Below are 25,292 nucleotides of genomic sequence, written 5' to 3' on the forward strand. Positions count from 1 at the left end.
CGTGTTAGGCATGCTTCCCCTACAGATACCTCTTTCCTCACTCCGATTAATAGACGCATCCATAAGGGCCTTCGTCTGGGGCTCCTCACGCCCAAGACTGAAACCTGCAATAATACTGGCACGACGGCTCTACGGAGGATTAGGACTACCCTCGGTAGAACAATACTCTCTGGCCCTACAACTCTCACAGCTAATATATACGCTTCCGGATACAGCCGATCCACCGCAATGGGTGATCACAGAGAAACTCCTATATGGACAGTATACGGAGATGGGAGGAACATACGCCGACCACGTTCCCTTAACTAACCCCATCCTCAAGGCTACAAACACAGCGTGGTGCAGAGCCCATCGACTACTAGGAGTACACCCCTCCCTGCATACTCAGGCTCCCATAGCAGGGAATAAAAGCATTAAAATAGGAGGGACTATTCTCAGATGGCCCCAATGGTCCGACGCAGGTATCCACAATATATCTCACATAATAGATGGAGATAGCTTCCGCACATTCGCCTCCCTCCAGGAAGAATTCGGTATCCAAAGTAACCAGGAGTGGCGATACCTACAGCTCAAACACTGTATGCGGAGAACATTAGGAACCCCCCCGTGGCTGCTCAAAACCTCACCCATCGTCACCTATCTTCAGAAATGGGGCCGACAAAAAGGCGTCTTGGCTGGCCTCTATGCCGAATTAACTAACCACCTTTACTCTCAGCCTTTACTTGAACGACTACGCTTAAAGTGGCAGGACATACTAGAGATAACCTACACGGACGAAGAATGGCCAGACATACTAGAAGGCCTCGACAGGGGCGTACGTGAAGCACGCCTGAAATTTTGCCTATTTAAAATCCTTCAGGGATGGTACTGGACCCCTGTTAAACTCTTCAGGGCAGGGTTGATACCTCACACGAACTGTTGGAGATGCACAGAGCCATATTGCGACCAACTTCATATTTTATGCCACTGCCCCACGGTACAGTCACTATGGGACGCGGTACGCCTCGCCTTATCGGACTTCATACAGATACCAAAACCGACCCCACCAGCATTTATCATTCTACATGACATTCGCCCGTATCCCTCCCTATCGCGGGCACATAAACGATTAATCCACACGGCGCTAGCCACGGCCAAAATATGCATACTCCGGCACTGGAGATCTAGCATTGCCCCCACACCCATGGAATGGATGACGGCCATGTATCAAACGGCTACCCATGAACGAGTGATTTATAACCTACAGGACCAAGCAGAACAGTTTAAGGAGGTCTGGCGCCCATTCTTGAAGAGACCATGAAGCGGCTGGTGGATGACCAACGGATGATCAATGTTCAATGATCAATGATTAGGGAATATTAATTACCAATCACCCTCTGAGAATCCTAGACTCCGGAAACACATTTAATCTCCTATTGCCCCCTCTCTCTCTCCCTAGCTACGCTATCCTCTCTTCTCTCTCTCTTTTTTCTCTCTCTCTATCAATCCACAGGCCTCTAATTTTGTCACATGCCCGAGACCCTGAACTACCCAACATAGTAATACAAGTCGCTTCCTAACACAAACAAGGACTGAGAAATCAACTCATATAAGACGTAGACACTCTCTAACCGACCTTACCATACCTATCATACATATTATCTACTCCTAGATAATAACTTGCTACAGACGGAGAAGTACAGAACGATCTACTCTTAGGCCTGAACAAGCTAGTCTCAGGATACAAAGACCCCCTGCCTTCCTCGAGTCTCTTCATTCTACATTCCCCCGCGATTACCCTTCCTCTTTCTCCCTCTTTCTTTCCCTTCTCTCCCCCTCCCCATTTCATATGACTATTTTGTCTCTCCCCTATACCAAGACCAACCCCTCCTACACAACCCTATCCTCGCTCCCCCTCCCCCTACCACCCCCCCCACCCGTTTTCCACTCTTCTTCAAAATAAGGGTACACAACTCAACTATGCAACTGGGAATTTTTACTTACCTGACAGTACATGTATATATGCTTACAATGGAAATAATTGTGGTAAACAAACAAAAACAATGTTTTGAAAGCTAAACAGTTTGTTTATATGCTGTATGTACCGCCTTATATATTCTTAATAAAACTTTTGAAACATAAAAAAAAAAAAAAAAAAAAAAAAAAAAATCAACTTTACTAAAATATGTATTTTTAAATTGTGAGCTCAGAGACCCAAACTCCACATCTCCATCCACTCCCAAAGGGAATCTACACTTTAATCAGATTTAAACAGTGAAAAACGAATTTAGCAATATTTCACTGTCAGGACATATAAAACACATTACTATATGTCCCACCTTAACCATACACTGCACCCTGCCCTTGGGGGTACCTAGGGCCTACCTTACTGGTGCCTTACATGTAAGAAAAGGGAAGGTTTAGGCCTGGCAAGTGGGTACACTTGCCAAGTCGAATTTACAGTTAAAACTGAACACACAGACACTGCAGTGGCAGGTCTGAGACATAATTACAGAGCTACTCATGGGGTGGTACAACCAGTGCTGCAGGCCCACTAGTAGCATTTGACTTACAGGCCCTGGCACCTCTAGTGCACTTTACTAGGGACTTACTAGTAAATCAAATATGCCAATCATGGATAAACCAATCACATACAATTTACACAGAGAACATATGCACTTTAGCACTGGCTAGCAGTGGTAAAGTGGTCAGAGTTCAAAAAGCAACAGCAACTGGTCAGAAACAAATAGGAGGCATGAGGCAAAAAGATTGGGGATGACCCTGAATAAGCGAAAAAAGTCCAACACGAGGTCAGTGATAAACTGGAGATACCAAAACCGACACTGTCACGGCAACAAGAATACGCCCACACTATCACGACCCACGAATCAATGCGGCGGTCTTTCAACCGCGGTAAACCATTGGCGATACACACGGCTGCGCTCAAAATACATACACACTTACAAAACACTACCACATTGGACAATTCAAATTATACACACCTGATACACATACACACACCACTCCCACACACCCAATCCAATTTAAAACACACACCCACATTACCCACAAACCTTTACTACCAGAAATTTGAAATCAGGCCAGAGAGAGACATTACCAAAAACAACACCAGCATTCACAAACACACAAAACCATCACTTACACAACATCAATGCACCTGAAACAACACACACCAACACATCCCCTCCCACATCACAACAGACACCACCTCACACATCACCAACACCATATCATGGCACCTCAAAGACACCCCAGGTTCTCTGAGGAGGAGCTCAGGGTCATGGTGGAGGAAATGATTATAAAGTCCACCACACGCAGTACTTATCTTTTGGTTCCAGACTTTATTTCATCTCCACTGTTCATCCTTCATACAGTTATCTTCATCACCCCTCCTCCGGCTCTTCAGCTTCTCACTCTTATCCCCCAACATTCTATTGCAGCCTCCCATCCCAACCCGAATGTTCCATATACCAACTTTCCACGGGGAGGAGGGATATACCATCCTCAGTATTATGATGTGCTAATACATAGTAAAGAATTATAATTAATAAATGCTATGATAATATAACTGCTAAAATGCCTTACACAATAAAAGATAATAAAACACTATTAGCCATGAATGAACATAGCTAATACACAAACTACCTTACAACACATCTTCCCCATAATAATAATAATAACAAATAAGAGACAAAGGTACCTTGGAAAAGATAATTGAACGGAGAGAAAGAAGAAGGGGAGTGGAAGGAAAGGGGGAGGAAAAAAAATAAGAAAATCTCATTGTCCCCTAGAGGTGAACTAGGAGACAGTTAAAAGGTGCAGAATGCCATCTAACCACTGTGGGATTCTAATATGATTGGTCACTAGTTATGATTGGAGAATTTAACAATTCTATCCATACTCCAGCATTGACCATTATTTAAAACAACAACATTTCTCCTTATTTTGGTTATGTAGAAGGGACCTGCAAATTTAGAGTCTTTCATATACGACCTTGCCTGACCTAACGGTCTACATACTAATACTTGATCTCCCACCTTCCAATTTTGCATCTTAGTCCCGTACTTCATGTCATATCTTTGTTTATACTTGTCCTGATGCATCCTTACTTTTGTACTACTGTAAGACAATACCTTTTCGTTTTTGTTACCACCACCCAGCCATGATGGGAAGAATTTGGTGCAGGGTGTTCTGCCACGTAACGCAATAAAAGGGGAAATCTTGGTAATAGAATTTGGAGTAGTGTGGTAAGCCCACAACATCTCCCTGACAGCATCCTCTACATTTACGTGGTTAATGGAGGCCAATTGCATGCACTCTTTAATCATTCGATTGGTACGTTCAGCCAGGCCATTTGCCCTAGGGCAATATAAGGCAGTGGTGAGATGTTTAATGCCTACTAAGTCCAGGAATTGCTTCATCATTAAGGATGTAAGTTGAACCCCGTTGTCAGTAACCAGCGTTTCAGGAATACCTTCCACAGCAAAGATGTCTTTAAGGAAGGAAATGACGGAATTTGTAGTGATTTGGTTTACGAATTTTGTGGATATCCAATGGGAATGGTAATCAATAAGGACTAAAGCAAATCTTTTTTGAAGACCTGAATAATTAAGGGGCCCAATGATGTCAAAAGCTAATTTTGTCCATGGTTTATTGGGGACTTGAACCGGAGAGATAGGCGTTTTTCGGACCAGTTTAGATTTGTCACTTGCAGAACAGACCGAACATTTTGTAATTTCATTTTCAATTAAGGAATCCATATTGGGGAACCAAAAGCACTCTCTGATTCTGGCTTTAGTGAGACTGCGACCTAAATGGCCCTCGTGAGCAAGTTTGATTATTTTTAATCTAAGACTCTGTGGAGGTATGATTTTATCATTTCGGAGAATAAAATTATTCTTTTCATTTATTTCCAATCTCACTTCCCAAAAGTCCTTTATGGATTCTTCCAGGTCTTTTCTTAATAATGGCCACCCTTCTTTAGCTCTTTCTTTTAACACAGATAAGGTGTCGTCTTGTTTATACGCTAGCTCCCATTCGCTATTACTAATGGAAGGCAGATCCACTAAAAGTATTGGAGATTCGTTAATTTCCACCTCCTCTTTTGTGTTCATAGGGGATCTGGAAAGGAAATCAGCCGTAGTGTTTTTATTACCGGGAATGTACTCTACATTGAAGCAAAAGTTTTCGAGCCCTAATATCCACCTGGCTATTCTTGGGGTGCTGTTGCTGAATCCCTTGGTGGAGAACACATATACCAGGGGTTTATGATCTGTTCTCAAGACAAATTGGGTACCCCACAGAAAAAACTTAAAATGTTTTACGGCCCAGAAGACTGCCAAGGCCTCTCTTTCGATAACTGAGTAGTTTGATTCAGCATTATTTAGGGCCTTGGATGCAAAAGCAATTATTCTTTCTTCCCCATCTACTATTTGAGATAGGGTGGCGCCCAATCCTAGTTTGCTGGCGTCCGTCGTGAGAATTGTCTTCCTGTTATGATCAAAATTACTCAAATGAGGAGCTTCTACTATGGCTAATTTGATACGCTCGAAAGCACTGTTATGGTCCTCCGTCCAAATAAATGGTGTATGATTTTTTAATAACTCTCTGAGTTTATGCAAAATGGATGATTTTTTTTTAACATATTTGGACATGAATTCCGCCAACCCCAGGAATGATCGTAATTCATCCTTGTTTTTTGGGGGATCAGCTTTTTTTACCGCATCCACCAGGGAGAACTTCGGTTTGAATCCGTCTTTGGAGATTATATGACCTAAATATTCTACCGAACCCACTCCCAATTGACATTTTTCACTTGTAAGTGTGAGTCCCGCCGTCTTCAACTTCCGGAGCACAGCTCTTAACATCTCATTGTGCTCTTCTTTCGGGACCCCATAGACTAGAACATCATCCTGGAAACATAAGGTGTTAGGTAAGTCGCCCAGGATCTTTTGCATAACTTTCTGAAAGACAGCGGCTGCTGAAGCGAGCCCAAAGGGCATCCTGTTGAACATGAAAGAGCCAAAAGGGGTGGTAAACGCTGTAAGCCACTTAGAGTCAGGATGTAATTCAATTTGATGGTATGCATTTGAAAGGTCCAGAACTGAAAAATATGCTGCCTTGCCCATGGTACTAAGAACTTCATGGATTCTAGGTAGGGGGTATCTTTCCACCCAAATGTTCCTGTTCAAATCCCTCAAGTCAACACATAGCCTGATATCTTTACCGTTACTTTTTTTTGCAACCACAATGGGGGCCAACCATTCTGAACAATCCACCGGTTGTATAATCCCTAAATTTTCCAACCTGTTTAATTCTTCTTTGACTGCATTCTTTAGCAGGTGAGGAATTGGTCTCGTCTTGTGGGCAACTGCTTTAGCCTTAGGTTTAATCTTAATTTTATGTTGAAAATTCTTCAACAGCCCTAGTTTACCAGAGAAGATTTCTGGGAATTCACGTATAAAAGATTCACCCCCGTTAAGACTCTCCACACAAATCACTTGATCCGGATTATTAGGGTCAAGCTTTATACCCAGTTCTTTTTGGTGTTGCCACCCCAGCAAACTGGAACCATCTTCCACCACATATATTTTACCTACGGTGGAGCGTCCTTTGAAAGAAATAATGCCTGAAAACATTCCCTTGAGATAAATGGGATCCCTGTTATACCCTTTGGGACAAATATCAGCTATGGATAAATCAATACCAATTTCCTTTTCAATTTCCTTAAGGTCCTAGGAGAATTGATAATGGTAAATGGGGAGCATGAATCAGCATATACCCTAATCGCCCTGTTATTAATGGTTATGCTACACTCTGGATAACGATTGGAGTTACTATTATCAGAATTTACTTGTAATATAATCTTCTTGATTAACTGGGAAGACTCTTCTGACTTCTTATTATCCACCAGCCTAGATGTGTCCTTGCATGCTCTTGCAAAGTGGCCCCTTTTATTACATCATCTGCACACTGCAGATCTGGCTTGACATTGAGTGGAATTAGCCAAGTGGTTACTGCTACCACAACGGAAACAAGTAAAGTTAGGTTTATTATTACCCTGCAGCTGGGGTGATTTATCTTTACTTCTGATCTTTAGTATCTTATCTGCTCTGGGGTCACTTGAGATTTCATTTATATGTTCCTCAACAGGTGTGTGTCTGATTTCCTGCAGGCAGATTTCCGTGTGTTCTATAGATTTCGCAATCTCAATGGCTTCCTGTAGGTCCGGTTGTCTCTGCAGAAGCTTCTCCTGGATTTTAGCATTATTGGAACACCGGACCAACTTGTCTCTAATGAGAGAGTCATTGAGTTCTCCGAAATCACATAGCGTACATAGACCTCTGAGAGCAGCAATATAGTTGGTGACACTCTCTTGCTTGCCTTGACATCTAGAGAAGAACTTGTGTCGCTCCAGGACCACATTAACACGGTCTCCAAACTGTTTCTCTAGTTTCAAACATGTAGTTACATATTCATCCTGTACCAACCCATCAGCATTATTGGGATCTGGAAGAGAATCATAAATTTTCCTCCCATGGGTTCCTAAATTATGAAGTAAAATGTGTTGCTTCCTAATCGGATTAAATTTGTCCCCTCCAATGGCTATAAGATAGGATTCAAAAATTTTTAACCAATCCTTCCACGGAATGTTGGGTTCCCCCATATCATTCAAGAAGGGAATTGGTTGGGACATCCCCGCTGCAGCCATCATTACACTTAGAAAATAAAGTAAGTGAAATACACAAAAATACAATATGATCACAAGAGAGAACACTAAAACAAATCCGATCTACCTTGAAAATCGAAACAATTGGTAATTATTAATTCAGTTTTCCTCCCTTTTTTTTTTTTTTTTTAAATTAGAGAAACGATCCTAGTAATAAATCAATCCCAATAAGCCTATATACTGCAGCATAAGTGAATTAAGAACAAGTAGGGCAAATTACTGATGATAAGCTTACAATCTTCTTTAAAGTATTCTTAGATGTCTACAGAAAAAATTTACTGTGCTGTGCCTGTCAGCATGTATTAGTCTGACAGGCTTCCACAAATGAACTGTTCCACTATTGATTACGAGTTTGAAAAGGAGCGTCGTGCAAGACGGTGTGTAGAGAATACTAGATGCCTACAGGATCGTTTGTTTTGCTGTGTCAAACAGCGCGGACAGGCTTACCGGAATGAAGACCCGACACAGAACGCCGTGTGTGTCGGTGTGTTTAATGTCCAACATCCGATGTGCTGTGCCTGTCAGTGCGTCACAACTTGACAGGCCGCTGACAGAACGCGGCGCGTTAGGAGCTTAACCGGCCGCTGACTGAATGCTGACAGAACGCCGTGTTTTGACGGCGCATTGGAAGAAGAAAACAAGAAAAAAACAACGTCCGTAAAGCTGTGCCTGTCAGCGCGTATGAAGTTGACAGGCCGCTGAAATTGACACGCCGTGTCTGTCGGCGTGTTGACAGGCGTCCGTAGCGTTGCGCCCGTCAGCGCATATGAAATTGACAGGTCAGGCGTCCGTAGCGTTGCACCCGTCAGCGCATATGAAATTGACAGGTCGCAGTGAAATCCAACGTGCGTTATGCTGTGCCTGTCAGCGTGTGACAGGCTGCCGAATCAAAACGGTTTCGCTCACTCTCCCTTTAATGCCCCATGCAAGTGGAAGACAGGAAACACAGAATCCGTTTCGCCAAATGGAGCACTGAAGTTAAAATTCAAAGGCACACTGCAGGGCAGAACAGGCAAAAGTTGATAAAAATGTCACAGTGCCACATGCCCCTGGAAAGAAGGGAATACACATGGGTGCTTGATAAGATAATATGCGAGTCAAGCAGGTAGTTGAATAGAGGCAATGTAGAAAAGATTAACGTTTCGACAAAATTATGAGTTATCTTCACCAATAGGCAACAAATGATCATTTGTAGGATTGTAGGCTTAAAGTTCAATAATTAGTACTGAAGGCATGAATAGGTATATCACAAGGGGTGGAGATGATGGTGCCCCCTTTCGCACTCCTCGTCGCCAGTATTATAAAGTCCACCACACGCAGTACTTATCTTTTGGTTCCAGACTTTATTTAATCTCCACTGTTCATCCTTCATACAGTTATCTTCATCACCCCTCCTCCGGCTCTTCAGCTTCTCACTCTTATCCCCCAACATTCTATTGCAGCCTCCCATCCCAACCCGAATGTTCCATATACCAACTTTCCACGGGGAGGAGGGATATACCATCCTCAGTATTATGATGTGCTAATACATAGTAAAGAATTATAATTAATAAATGCTATGATAATATAACTGCTAAAATGCCTTACACAATAAAAGATAATAAAACACTATTAGCCATTAATGAACATAGCTAATACACAAACTACCTTACAACACAAATCATCCGGGTAGAGCCATAGCTATTCGGATCACAGGTGCAGCAGACATCCATTGCAAGGAAGATGGACCTATGGCGAAGAATTGTCGACAGGGTAAACGCAGTGGGACAGCATCCAAGAACACCGGATGACATCAGGAAAAGGTGGAGCGACCTATGGGGGTAGGTGCGTTCCGTGGTCTCAAGACACCAGATTGCTGTACAGAGGACTGGCGGTGGACCCCCTCCTGCTCCCCCACAACTAACAACATGGGAGGAGCAAGTCTTGGCGATCATGCATCCTGAGGGCCTCGCAGAAGTAGCAGGAGGACTGGACTTTGGTAATGCAAATCTTTACTACCTTATCCCCCGCCTCACCTGCATGCCATCACATACTCCCACCCTTACCCTCACACCCATCACCCCAACAACCCACAGATACCCCACCAACATAACCCACACATCCCAAAACCAAGCCCTGCATGTAACACCAATGCATGGACACCTATCACCCAAGCATGTCCAGTACAGAGACTCACTCATGCCCCAAAATCACCAATCACACAGGGACCAAGCCAATAATGCAAGCACTGGAGTAGAGGGTCACTCACCCATTGCACACAATGGCACACACAGATACAATAACTATGCAGTTACTCCCCAACAGGACCCCTACCCAACGTCACCGGACAGGAGGTGCCAGACATATCCAGTCCCCCCACAGAAGAGGCCCACAGTGATGGCAGCCGCTCTGCACGCCTGGATCAAGATGACCAGCCCGGCCCATCTGGGACCTCGGGACAGTCGGTTCCCCTGCCACTGTCACAAGCCACCACAGACCCTCCCCCCTCAGGAAACACCAGCACAGCAACCACCCAGCAGGCCCACCCCTCTGTCTCCAGGACACGTCAATCAGCAGTGTGTCTACCACTACAGGGAACCCAGGCAAACCGACTAACACAGAACGATCAGGGACCTGGGGGCAGTGGCAGTGGGCACACAGTTCAGGGGACAGAGGCACAGGATAACAGGGAAAATGTGAGGACTGCTGAGCGACGAGGGGGACAGGACCAGGGAACCAACACTCCACGAGGCACTCTCCAACATCATGGGAGCGTACCATCATTCCCAGGAGACCATGGCAACGGTACTGGCCAAGTTTCAGGGGACCCAGTGGCTGCAGGAGGAACACTATCTTGGGATCAGGGAGGACTTGAAGTCCATTAACACCACCCTGGTCACCATTGCAGGGGTGCTGGCAGACCTTCTCAACACTAGGGGTACTCAGTGGAACAACAAGGGGCCCCTGACACTAGCCTGGACGATGAGCAGCCCTCCACCTCCTCCGGCGCTAGAGGACCGGAGGCACCGCCACAGGAACAACAGGACACCAGCACCCCACCCCCTGCAGATGGAGAACCACCCCGCAAACGGTCCCTGAGATCCAGGAACAAGAGAGAGAACATTGCCAAGACACCCGCCAGGAAATGAGACCCCCTTGAATGTTACCCTTCTGTCCCACTATGTCACACTGTCCATCCTTAAACTGCCATTGCTGCACTTCCTGTGCCCGTTACCCATATGCCTATGTCAAATGTATTGGGACCTTGCCCTCACCTATTAGCCACACACGGTGCCTCTGGAGTTGCCCCATCACATAAGGGATGTTGCTATTTCTCAAAATGTAAGCGTCATGCACAGAGCCAGGATACTTGGCATTGACATGGGAGATGTACTGGTCTGCCAAACACACCATCTGCTCATTCATCGAATGGTAGCTCTTCTGGTTACTATACACCTGTTCATTCCTGCGGGGGGTACAAATGCCACATGTGTCCCATCAATGGCACCAGTGATGTTGGGGATATGTCCCAGGGCATAGAAGTCACCTTTCACTGTGGGCAAATCCTCCACCAGAGGGAAAACGATGTAGCTGCGCATGTGTTTCAGCAGGGCAGACAACACTCTGGACAACACGTTAGAGAACATTGGCTGGGACATCCCTGATGCCATGGCCACTGTTGTTTGAAAAGACCCACTGGCCTAGAAATGGATTACAGACAGGACCTGCACTAGAGGGGGGATTCATGTGGGATGGCGGATAGATAAAATCAGGTCTGGCTCCAACTGGACACACAGTTCCTGGATTGTTGCACAATCAAGCCTGTATGTGACTAGGATGTGTTTCTCTTCCATTGTCTACAGGTCCACCAGGGGTCTGTACACCGGAGGATGCCGCCATCTCATCACCTGCCCCAGCAGACATGCCCTATGGAGGAGAACAGCGAGCAGAGAGTCATCCAACACTGAGGTATCACAATTTGTTATTTGCAGAAACGTTTTTAATCCGCAATGTGCCGGTATCTGTCTATATTACCGGCCCAGATAGGTGTGACGCAGTTAACATTCATCCCATGTGGCCTCATGAAATGGCGGATGCCTGACCTGTAAGGTGGGACAAGGGGATATGAGGTAACTGCGCTGGCGTTGTACACCGTCGCGGTGGGCGGTTGAAGACCGCAGCGCAATTCTGCATTGGTTAACATTGGGCCCTATGGGTCCCAGGAGCCAATGACGATGTATGCCGGCGGTGACGGTACGCACCGCAGCGGACGTGACTGCCATTTTCTGTCTGTTCCCTCACTTGATACCTGACCTTCAACAGGAGAGGAACTACACTGCAAGTGCTGCTGTGACCTGTGTCTGGAAGCGACGATGGCTACAGTGTCTGGGGAAAGGGCCCCTGCCTTCAGAGGAGTAGGAGAAACTAGTGGATGGGGTCCTCCCCCAGTACACGCAACTGTACGGTCCTCCAGACAAACAGGTGAGTACACTGTGAGCATGCTGCATGTGCAATGCATGTTTAGAGTGGTGTGGATGGAAGATACATAGGGGAGGCTGAGGCCTGCATGTGCAGATGGTGAGTGTATGTGTGTCAGGGCATGGGTGGGAACTGGTGGGCAATGAGTATGATGGTCCTGATGGGTAAGTAATTTCCTTTCCCCCTGTAACATTCGTCTAGGTCAGCGCCCACCAGAAGAAGGGTATTTGGCGTGCCATCGCCAAGGACGTCCGGACCCTGGGGATCTACCACAGACAGAACACCCACTGCCATAAAAGATGGGAGGACCTGCGCCACTGGAGCAAGAAGACGGTGGAGGCCCAGCTGGGGAGGACCCCCCTGATGTTCTGGATCCTGGTGGTGGCCTATGCGGAGTTGGATGGGCGCTTGAGGGCATCACAGCAGCCACAAGGGGGTGAGTACACTCCATTCAGCTGACTCTGTGCGCATTACGAGGTGTCTGGGTTGGGGAGGTGGGCAGTGCAGTGGGTTCCCTAGGCCAGGGCGAACTTGGTAGGCAAGGTCCCTTGTGAGGCAGGCTATGTAGCACCCCAACCCCACCAGTGGTAAGAGCCATCTACACCTAGTCAGGCTCCTGTGACTTCCAGATGTGCAGCAATCGGTCTTAGGCCTCGTACCCCATAGCAGCTGAAATTTCTAGGAACTGTCAGTGCATGGCATAGTGCAGAGGGCTGCTCCATGTGTGTTGTGTCTGCCAACGGTAGTGGTGTTGCATGCACTGAACATGTCTTTCTTCTGTCTCCCCCCCTTTTTTGTGGTCTCCCTGTTCTTGTGTGCAATAGCATCATCAGGCCGAGGAGCGTTGGCACCGGAGCAGGAGGGAGCTGCAACCCACTTGGGCCTGGAGGGTGAAGCAACAGAGTCTGAAGCCACCAGTGGGACAGAGGACGAGGGGAGCTCCACAGTGGGGACAGGAGCAGACAGCAGTGACAGCGACTCCTCCTCTGATGGGAGCTCCCTTACGGTAGCAGGCACCTCTGTGCCCACCACATCAACAGGTATAGCTGCCACCCCCCCTACTAGCACCGCCCTCTCAGCAGCCCCTCAGCGTGTTTCCTGTGCCCGCTTATCCAGGAGGGTAGGCATCTCCCTCACCCCAGGCACCTCAGGCCCTGCCGCAGTCAGCCCTGCTGCCCACAGTGAGGAGGCTATTGACCTCCTGAGATCCCTCACTGTTGATCAATCTACCATTGTGAATGCCATCCAGGGTGTGGAGAGGCAATTGTAGCAAACAAATGCGTACCTGGAGGGCATTCATTCTGGACAGGCAGGCCAACAGAGAGCATTTCAGGCTCTGCCCTCAGCACTGATGGCAGCCATTGTTCCTGTGTCCAGACTCCCCCCTCCAACTTCCTCCACCCAGAACCAATCCCCTGTACCTCAGCCTATCCCAAGCACACCATCAGACCAGCATGTACACACATCAACACACAAGACATGGCAAACATAAGCACCACACATCCCACAGTCACTCACACAAGCACCATCCCCATGCAGACACAGCAACATCCACAGCCTCCACTGTGTCCCCCTCCTCCACGTCATCCTCCTCCCTCCCTGTCTCGTTCCACTCACACCTGCATGCACTACATCCTCAGCCACTACCTCCATCACCAGCAACCTCATCGCCACACACAGCTCACGTGCACTCACCACCCCACTACCACTCACACATCCCCAATGTCCTCTCCCAGTGTGTCAGTGAGCCCTCCTCCCAAAGTACACAAACACAGGCACACACCCACCCAACAGCCATCCACCTCACAACAGCCTCCGGCCCATGCACCTTCACCCAAATTCAGCAGACGTACACCTCCTACAACCACTACCTCTACCTCTACTCCCAAACCCCCTCCATCTTCCCGTCCCAGTGTGTCTAAAAAACTCTTCCTGGCTAACATTGACCTCTTCCCTACACCTCCCCCCGTCCTTCACCTAGGGCCAGGCTTTCCAGGTTCCAGCCCAGCACCTCAGCCACCACATCCCCAGGCACAGTGGTGCCAGCAACTGCGGGGTCATCGAGTGCGCCACCCATCAGGGCTGCCAGTATGCCACGTAGCGAGGGCAAGGACATTCCGCCACCTGCCAAGGTGAAAAAGGTGCCCACATCCCGGAGGGAGAAGCCGAAACTACTAGCCACCATGGGCTCAACAAAAGCCAAAGGTGATAGTGGCAAGACAACTGCGGCACCATCAAAGGTGGGGAAGGGCCAAAAGCAGGAGAGCAGGTCAGGAGATGGCATGGTCGCAGCGACTGAGGGACAAGTCTCACACCTTCTGTCCACGACCACGCCAACCTGTACGGCAGCAAACACCGCTAGCTGCCACGCCACCACAATCGCCACCTGCACCGCCACCTGCACCACCACCTGCACCACCACCTGCACCGCCACCTCACCGCCCCGGCACATCTACAGCCTCAGCGACAGTCCCCAGCCTCTTCCCCAGTGGACAACCATCCGAGGCTGCAGGAGACGTATCGCTTTGTCCCTCAGCAGGTGCTGACCCATGCACCGCCGCCAGCACCTCCGCCAGCACCGCCGCCACAGACACCGCCGCCAGAACCGCCGCCACAGACACCGCTGCAAGCACCGCCGCCACAGACACCGCCGCAAGCACCGCCACTGGGCCCGTGGCGTCTTCGGACACTGGCACCACCTCTGACATGGCTATCATCCCCAGTGGTCAGTCGTCTGAGGCTGGAGGTGATTTCCTGGACCCTGGGCAGCTTCCATGAGGCATGACTTCCATCACTGTTTGCACCTGCAGGTGGAATGCTGTCATAGTTTGGACTCTTGCTCTGGGCAAGACTGCTGGTTAAAGGATGACATTACTTTTGTTTGTAGGCGACTACGCCTTTCCTACCACAAGTCGCAACTGTTGTCCCAACCTTACCGGCTCACTAGCAGCACCTCACGAGAAACACAATAGTAAAAGGTGATTTGTGGCAGCCTTTACGCATGGACTCGAGAATAAGACATCTCAGGGAGTGTCGTGGTTAAACGGAGATTACCCCTTTCTCACAGAGATAACATGTCTCATACAAACACAGGCAATAACAAAGATGCAGTAGAGTTTCAATAGTTTTTATTTAACATAACTGCAATTTGCGATAAGTTGCATGGGCTGCAATGATTAGGATAATGAATAATGCAAAGAACAGAATTGTGAAGACGAGAGTCATTATTACAAAGACCCCCACCATCTTGCAAAGCATAGGAAAGACATACGAGATGTAATATGCCCTAATACCCTAATGTGAGAGGCCTAACCTCCTACCTAAAGGAGAGCTGGGTTTGCTAAACCTAATCTGCCAATGCCATGTACATGAGAGGAGCCCCCAACCCTTGTTACCTTGGAATGAGGTCTCTATCTCAGACTCCGCAGGGACACGAAGACTGGGTCAGCGTCAAGACGACTGCAGCATCGATATCAGCGATGGTGGCGATGCCCTCTGGTCGGAATCCCTCTGATTATCTGTCTAAAGTGCGATGTATTTATACAGATCTACAAGGACCCCTGACGTAGGTGTGTTCCCAAACAATAGATAACAGACATGCTTGGGACGGCAATTAATATAAACAATCCCTCGAAAGTATAGGCAGGGAAATTCCCCTAAGTGTGAACACCTACTGCTTGTTTGTCTTTGTTGCTTGATCTTGACGCCTTGGCGCGGTGACACTGATAATGTAACAAGTGGCCTAACTATAAACAAGGCAGCCATCTTAGAAGAATTAAATAATTAAATGGGCTAAAACAGAGCAAGCTAAGTAGGTTAAAAGTCACTAGGTGATGGGGGCACAAGTCTGTAAGCCAGAGGCTAAGCTAACTCCTGTTATCCCATTAAAAATGAACTAGGATTCACTACAATGCGAAGCCGCAGCAGTGTGGGGTATGTCGCTGCTTCCATGGCGTATCATGCTACCTGAACCTCTCCAATCTCGTGGCACACACACAGGTGAGGGAATTGTACTTGCCACACTGCACGTGGAGCACTCTCGGCACCATGCCCCCTCCAGAACCAGTGGAGATTGACATCCACTACCTCAGTCCTTGGCAGGATGAAGCACTCTGGGCACCATGCCCCCTCCAGAACCAGTGGAGATTGACATCCACTACCTCAGTCCTTTGCAGGATGAAGCACTCTGGGCACCATGCCCCCTCCAGAACCAGTGGAGATTGACATCCACTACCTCAGTCCTTGGCAGGATGAAGAACTCTGGGCACCAGGCCCAGTGGAGATTGACATCCACTACCTCAGTCCTTGGCAGGATGAAGCACTCTGGGCACCAGGCCCCTTCCAGAACCAGTAGAGACTGTTATCCACTTGAGCGACTGTGGCCTTGCACTCCCCAGGATAAAGCAGTGGGCAAACAACTTACTGGAGAGACTTTAGAGACTGTGGCATTGCACTCCCCAGGATAAAGCAGTGGGCAAACCACCCACTGGAGAGACTTGTGAGACTGTGGTTTTGCACTCCCCAGGATAAAGCAGTGGGCAAACCACCACTGGAGAGACTTGTGAGACTGTGGCTTTGCACTTCCCAGGATAAAGCAGTGGGCAAACCACCCACTGAAGAGACTTGTGAGACTGTGGCTGTGCACTCCCCAGGATACAGCAATGGGCATGGAGCCCCCTCGTACAGCAGTGGCTTAGTGCGTTCATCAGGCTGAAGTGCCCCCCTCCCTTTCCCCTTAAGGTGCCTATGTATTTTCGATCTGATGCCCCAGCAGTGTTCTCTCCGTTTCGAGTTAGGTACAATGTGTGGGCTTCGCCCATGCATTTTGGGCCCAGTGGGCCACGGACAATGATTGGTAAACTATCCGGACTTGTGTAGTTGGTGTACATATTTGTATATACTGAATTTTGACTTTTGACTAATGGATTTTTAATGATTACAATTGTTACAATCATTTTCTTTAGTCCTTGTGTTCTTCCAGTGGGTGGGAGGGTGTATATGTAATGTTGATGCATGTATTTGTGTGTATGTTGTTGGGTGTGAGGGTGAGTGTGGGGGTGTTGCATGTGTGTGTCACTCTCTTTCCTCCCCCCGTGTTGTAGGTGCAGTACTCACCGTAGTCGCCGCCACCGCCGTTCGTATTCCTGGTAGAAAAGGAGGTAAACCAACATGGGTAACACCTAAAGTTCGGGCTCCATGGCGTCCTGGTTCCTTTTTGGGAGTCAAGAGGTGAGTGTTTTCCCTTCTGTGTACTGTTTCCGCCATGCTTTTGATCGCGTTGGTTCCGCCCCGGAAAAGGTGGCGGATAGGCATCTTGAAATACGGTGGGCGGTACTTTGTCTTCCACCTGTCTGTTGGCGGTTACCTCCGCGGTGTTTGTTTCTACCGCCGTGGTGGTCAGAGTGTTAAAGTGGCTGTCTATGTTGGCGGTTTCCACCACGGTCGTAATCCCATTTTTTTTTCCACTGGCCTGTTTGCGGTATTACCGCCGCTTTAACATCGACCACCAGGGTTGTAATGAGGGCCTAAGTCTTTTTGGCCCTGAGACTTCAGGAAAAAGGAGGCAAGCTCAATCAAATTCCTTGGAGAGCACTTCTCAGCAGAGCCAGAGGCCAGCAAGGCAACAGTCCTTTACAGCAAAGCAGTCCAGGTATTCTTCTGGGCAGCCAGGCAGCTTTTCTTGGCAGGTTGCAGGATCTGGTTCAGAGTTTCTTCCTCAGGAAGTGTCTGAGGTGGTAGGGTCAGGGACCCAGTTTTTATACCCAAAAGTGCCTTTGAAGTGGGGGAGACTTCAAAGAGTGGTTTTGAAGTGCACAAGGTCCCCTTTCAATACAGGTCTGTCTGCCAGGGTCCCAGTAAGGGGTGTGGCTGTCCTTTGTGTGGGGGCACGGCACTGTCCTTTGAAATTTAAGTGTCATGACCTCCTCCCTTCCAGCCCAGGAAGACCCATTCAGTATGCAGATGTGTGCAAGTGTGACTGAGTATCTTGTGTTTGCGGTTGTCTGGGTGAAATACACAAGGGAGCTGTCAAGCACCCCAGCCCAGACGTGGATTGGAGACAGGCTGTAAGGCACATAAGGATTTTAAGTGCAGAGAAATGCTCACGTTCTAGAAGTGGCATTTCTAAAATAGTCATGTAAAATCCAACCTCGTCAGTCGGCAGGATTTTGTATTACCATTCTGGCCATACTAAATATAACCTGTCTACTCCTTTCGAATCAGAATCTATCACTCAAACAGTGTATGAGGGTATCCCTAATGTTAGCCTATGAAAGGACAAGGCCTCACAGCAGTGGAAAACGAATTTAGGATTTTTCCACTACCAGGACACATAAAACTCACATGTATATGTCCTGCCTTTTACCTACATAGCACCCTGTTCTATGGGTTACATAGGGCCTACCTTAGGGGACCTATTAGTAGAAAAAAGGGTGTTTAAGGCTTTGAAACTACTTTTAAATGCCAAGTCGAAGTGGCAGTGAAACTGCACACACAGGCCCTACAATGACAGGCCTGGGACATGGTTAAGGGGCTACTTCTGTGGGTGGCACAACAAGTGATGCAGGCCCACTAGTAGCATTCAATCTAAAGGCCCTGGGCATATGTAGTGCACTTCACTAGGGGCCTACAAGTAGGTCAAATATGTTAATTGGGTGTTAACCAATGTTAACATGTTTTAGGGAGAGAGCATATGCACTTTAGCACTGGTTAGCAGTGGTAAAGTGTGCAGAGTCCTAAAGCAAGCGCAAACAGTGCAACAAAAATGGAGGGAGGCAGGCCAAAAGGTAGGGGTAACCATTGTAAGGCTGTCAGGTCTAACAATTTAAATCACATGCTGAGAGTCCTCTGGCTGAGAGACAACAGGTGTTTTTTCAATAAATACTCACTTAAAAGGAGTAAGAGGTGAGCTTCTACAGCTTTGCTAAATGTGTTATATTGGCTTCATATAGTATAGGTTATTCATAAATTTTCCTCAGCTGGCTGAGGTGGTATTTTGTGATTTGTTATGACAAAAAGATGCATCATCATGGGCTTCTTAAAAGGCGGTGCACCAGCATCAGCAGAGGCCTACTGAATGTGTGTGCATTAGAAAACCAATTCAACCACAGCACAGCCAGCAACAGTAGGACCTCAAGCGAGGGTGCTGGATGCAGAGTCCGTCTTCAGAGCTCTCAAGTTTCACAGTTCCAGGCAGGACTAGTTCAGCCAGCCAAGGTTTTTCCATTGCTTTGTGTGCTTTGTTGTCCCTTTGATCCGTTTATAAAGTCAGTACTACATGTGGCAGAAGGCAAATGCAAAACCTGGACTAGAGCTGCTCACGCATGAGCTTGGGAATCTGCATTGTGGCTGAGAGCTGCGTGATTGAGGTGAAGGCTGGGTGCTGTATAAACATGTCAGAGCGGGAGTGAGCGATACAGAAAAAGTAGCCACTACATGGTCAGAGCAGCAGCCATCTTCCATCTTCAATAGGTTTTGGTGAACTCATTCCATCTACTTAAAGCGAACCAGACATGAACGAAGGTTCGGGGTTGACAAGGTATGCCTTTTTGAGTGGCGATGCAATTTTTCGAGTAAACGTTTGGTAAAGAAACATCAGCTAAATGAAAACACAAAAATAAAATAAAGAAAAATTGCTAATCGTAAGATATTGATGAAGTTATACTGAGTGGACTAGATCTGCTCCTTGAATCTTCCACTGTTGCACTTATACATTTCACATTTGCATGGATTCCCATATATGAGAACATACACATTTTCCCCTTTCATTAAAATGATAAATGCTTTATGAATTAAAATTGAACAAATGGGGGAAAGTAAGCTTCCTAGGAAAAAGTAACAACATTCAGGGTGGGCAGATGCGGAGAGTGAGGTTGGCAAGAGTGTTAGCGCGTCAGAGCCTTAATAGGTAAACTTACAAGGAGACGCGTTTAGGTCGACGAACCTTTGGACCACGTTCGGGGACTTCCCAGTACGAGATGTCTTTTTGGCATCACAAATCAATAGATCAATAAATCAATCAATAATTACAATAACTAATCAACAAACTAACCAATAACATTTAGTAAGAATCAATAGTTGAACACACCATAACCTTTCAGTCATGAATAACCACACCAATTTAGTTAAGTGTTAGGATATTTATTTCCCTATTGGTTACAATCTAATCTCATCTCTGTTAATCTCATTAGCAACAAATCTCATTAGAAACTCTTCTGATTTACAATTAGAACACAATTTATCAATGCATAGAGAATGTTCATTCGGTATTAGACACGTCATTAATATAAAGCAACTTAGCAAAGTCTCAATAATACATGATTCAACAAAGCAAGAATTCAATCATTTGTCTATTTGCACCGATTTATTAGTGAACGCCTTTACTAACCTCAAATTAGCATTAGCATGTTGTGCCTCATGCAAAACATTTTAGCAAACACAAATTTAGAAAACATCTAAACTATGGCCTCTATTAAAATAGCAGTTGGTACCTGGAAAGAAAAAGCAAACAGACAATTTAAATTTTTGCATCAGATAGTTACCAATCCAACAGATCAGCAAACAGCGTCAGTCTTCGTCTTCAGGACATCAGTCGATTCGCCATCAGAAGAGATAGGACGGGGCAAAGTCTCAATATAGCATAGCTAAGGAATAAGACCTTCCCTCATATGGAGGAGAAGTAAGTATCAGGCAAGAATGGGTGGAGGATGGTTCAGAATAATAGGACAAAGCAAAAGAGTGAAAAGTCTCAGTAAGAGAGTAAAAGAGTCTCTGTGCGTGTTTCTTCTTGGGTCACTCCGTCAAATCAAAACTACCTAATTAGCCCATAACTCCTCATTGGATAATAATTGAAGCATCGTTATCTCTGTCCAATAATTTTTCAAGCATCTTGCCAGAATTTTCCACAAACCACAGTTCTCATGTCGCGGATTGGTCCATAATATTGACGTCTTCATTGGTTGGAATGTCAGATAGGAAAAGTTACACTTTACGCTCCAGTCAGTGTCTCCATTGTTTTCTCCTACTACAGTTAACGTTGCACCTGTTACGAATTACACTGTTGAATTTCAGCAAGAACTTCGCCTTGAGCAAGTCGGTTCTCATGAGAAAGAATTTACTATGGCTACACACACATAACGTCTGGAAAAGTACAGCTTTGTGTCCTTCAGAAAACCAGCACATTTCACGTTAGAAAATACAGTTTAATACGAAACCAGGCAACTAGGCCCAGGCCCTCGCAAAGCTGAGGCCTTCTAAGTATTAGGCAAACTCTTAACACATAACTCTAATTATGATACGCTAATACAAATTCAAAACATTATTGCATAATAATTCAGAATTAACAAGCTCTTCATTAGTCTTCGTATACATTGGTAGCCACTCCCCGGGGGCAAAGTCTCAATATAGCATAGCTAAGGAATAGGACCTTCCCTCACATGGAGGAGAAGTAAGTATAAGGCACGAATGGGTGGAGGATAGTTCAGAATAATAGGACAAAGCAAAAGAGTGAAAAGTCTCTGTAAGTGAGTAAAAGAGTCTCTGTGCGTGTTTCTTCTTGGGTCACTCCGTTAAATCAAAACGAACTAATTAGGTCATAATTCTTCATTGGATAATAATTGGTGCATCGTCATCTCTGTCCAATAATTGTTCACGCATCTTGCCAGAATTTTCCACAAACCACAGTTCTCATGTCGCAGATTGGTCCATATTATTGACGTCTTCATCGGTTGGAATGTCAGGTAGGAAAAGTTAGACTTTGCGCTCCAGTCAGTGTCTCCATTGTTTTCTCCTACCACAGTTAACCTAGCAGCTGTTACAAATTACACTAGTGCATTTTAGCAAGAATGTCGCCTTGAGCAAGTCGGTTGTCATGAGAAAGAATTTACTACGGCTACTCATACATAACGTCTGGAAAAGTACAGCTTTGTGTCCTTCAGAAAAACAGCACATTTCACGTTAGCAAATACAGTTTAATACGAAACCAGGCAGCTAGGCCCAGACCCTCGCTAAGCTGAGGCCTTCTGATGAATAAGCAAACTCTTAACACATAGCTCTAATTATTATACACTAATACAAATTCAAAACATTATTGCATAGTAATTCAGAATTAACAAGCTTTTCATTAGTCTTCGTATACATTGGTAGCCACTCCCCGTGGGCACATTTCAAACGCGTGCATTATTTTCTATGTTAACACGTTTTCTATGCAGCTTCATCACACAATATATTGCAAGCTTTTCATGTTAATATTGCTTTTAAAAGACACACTCCAACAATCCCTCCTCTGATCACTCTTGTCATCACACAAAACCTTCCCCACAAATTTTAGATCCTACAATTCTGTCAACTCAATCTCCTCCCTTATTGGCTTCCCCTTTAATTTTTCCCTACACTGTTTTTCCCTTTGTTTTTCTTCCCTCCTCTTATTATTTTTTTGCCATCTTCAGTTTTTTTCTTTCACTAATTTTACATGCCACCCACAATCCAAATAGGCAAGCTTTAACAATCAATATCCCCTGTACTATTTTAGACAATATCCCATGCCAAATGTTGCTAAGCCAATTTCCCACTGAAGCAAATCCTTTCCCAACCTTTTCCCAAACACCTGGTTCTTTCAATTCCTTCAAGTCTGCACTATCCCTAGTCAAGTTAGTAAGCATTCTTCTAATCTCATTACTATTATCTGGTATATATGTACAACAATGACGCTCATCCTACAAACTCCGCCATTTTTAGCTAAAAGAATGTCTAAAGCAAGCCCGTTTTGAAGAGTCATAGCCCTCTCCACAGCAAGTTCAGTATCCATCAGGAGTATAGCCCCTGAAATATTTGTCAGCATGTTATCCACAATAGTAGACAACTTTTGAATCTTTATGGAGTTCAAGATAAATCCCACTGAAGGAATTATCGTTCCAAATATGTCTCCCACTACACCAGCAGCGGTCTCTCTCTTCTATCTAGTACGATGTAATTCAGAGAATTTCAGAAACTTTTTCAAATCGTCAAGTTGATATATCTTTGAGAAAACTATCCACAAATAACATGTCTCATACCATCCCTTTGGAAGACGGTAATAAGCATTAAGGGGCATATTTATACTCCGTTTGCGCCGGAATTGCGTCGTTTTTTTTGACCCAATACTGACGCAAAAGTAACTCCATATTTATACGTTGGCGTTAGACGCGTCTAGCGCCAAAGTCCATGGAGTTTGCGTCCTTTTTTAGCGTGGACACCTACTTTGCGTTAATTATATGCAAGGTAGGCATTCCCGTCTAAAAAAGTGACTCCGCGGCATGTGCGCCGTATTTACACTCCCGGGCAAAATTCACGCCCGGGAGTGGGCGGGTCAAATAAAATGACATACAGCCGCTTTTGCGCCGTTTTTTAGTGCCTGGAAAAGGCAGGCGTTAAGGGACCTGTGGGCTCGGAAGGAGCCCAGAGGTGCCCTCCCATGCCCCCAGGGACACCCCCTGTCACCCTTGCCCACCCCAGGAGGACACCCACGGCTGGAGGGACCCATCCCAGGGACAATAAGGTAAGTTTGGGTAAGTATTTTTTTAAAAAAAAATTTTGTGGCATAGGGGGGCCTGATTCGTGCCCCCCTACATGCCACTATGCCCAATGACCATGCCCAGGGGACAGAAGTCCCCTGGGCATGGCCATTGGGCAAGGGGGCATGACTCCTGTCTTTGCTAAGACAGGATTCATTTCTATGGGGGTTGGGAGTGGAAAAAAATGGCGCAAATCGGGTTGAGGCGAAAAATTTGCCTCAGCCTGACTTGCCCCATTTTTTCATGCCCAAGCTCCATATCCCCCTACGCCGGCACTGCCTGGTGTACGTCGTTTTTTTCAACGCACACCAGGCAGCGCCGGCGGCTAACGCCGGCTAACGTCATTGCTTAAATACGGCGCCCGCATGGTGCTTCAGAATGGCGTTAGCCGGCGCAAATTTTTTTGACGCAAAACTGCGTTAGCGCAGTTTTGCGTCAAAAAGTATAAATATGGGCCTAAGTCCACATATGTAATAGATCCCTGGGATCGCTGGATCCTGTCCATTTAACAAGAAGGTCCATTTACTCTGAAACAAAAACACATGCTTAAATTCACTCATTCCCACAAACATATTGTCATAATATGATTTCGGCCTAGATATTCAAAGCTTCCCTAAGTGTAATGTGTCTAAAGCTAGCTTCCCTTGTTCCCTAATTGCACCATACCCTTCACTACTAGCAAAAACCCGCTGCTGCAATACTTTTTCCAATCTACCCTTTAATGCCCTTCTTCTATCTTCCGTGTGATCTAAAAAGCCTTTCTCTACAGGTGTAAGCAAGCATGTCAAATTATTGCGGTGTGCATAAGATGTACTAATTGTCAATGTCGACTCAAAGAATCCTTGAACTAACTTTATACTATAGTATCTAGCTACCCCACTCAAATCCTCTATTATAGGCACATAAGAAAACACAAGGTCATAATTCGAATAAAAATATTGAATCTCTTCCTGGTTATGGAATCTTGTTAGTAACAGACTACAACTTATCCCATAAGTTAGTGGCAAGCTATGATAGGTAACCCCCTCTTGTACCGAAACAGGAATCTGTGTGCACACAAAGTAATCCTTCACATCTATTGTGTCAACATACTCAGCAAGCGATAGAAAACTTTACTGGAAAGTTCCCCTTTTGCATTAGTTCTCTCGTGCAAATATCTTGTATCCAACTCAAACCTCTCCCATGCTGTTAGTCAAATGGTAATCTCGGGAATTGTAGTGTTGTTAGTCCCACTCTTATTCATTAGTGTCATACCCACAACCACAACCATAATGAATATCACACACACAACACCTAAACCAACACCCAAATATTTACAACGTCTACTCCCTCTATCATCCTATCTAGTGTTAGCCATGATCTGTAAAGAATCAGAAAGTGAAGGATGGTTAATTCAAACAACAACAGAGGATGGTTAGAATGAATTTTTCTCTTTTTTTTTTTTCTCGCAGAAAAGTCAAAATAAGCGAAAATCTTCCTTCAGCAATTATTTACACCTTTCAGTTTCACTCGCAGGATCCTTGCCAATTCAGGTTAGCAGCTTGTCAAAATCGTTT

This window comes from Pleurodeles waltl, chromosome 7 (genome assembly GCF_031143425.1).
Source record: "Pleurodeles waltl isolate 20211129_DDA chromosome 7, aPleWal1.hap1.20221129, whole genome shotgun sequence".
In the NCBI taxonomy this organism is placed as follows: Eukaryota; Metazoa; Chordata; class Amphibia; order Caudata; family Salamandridae; genus Pleurodeles; species Pleurodeles waltl.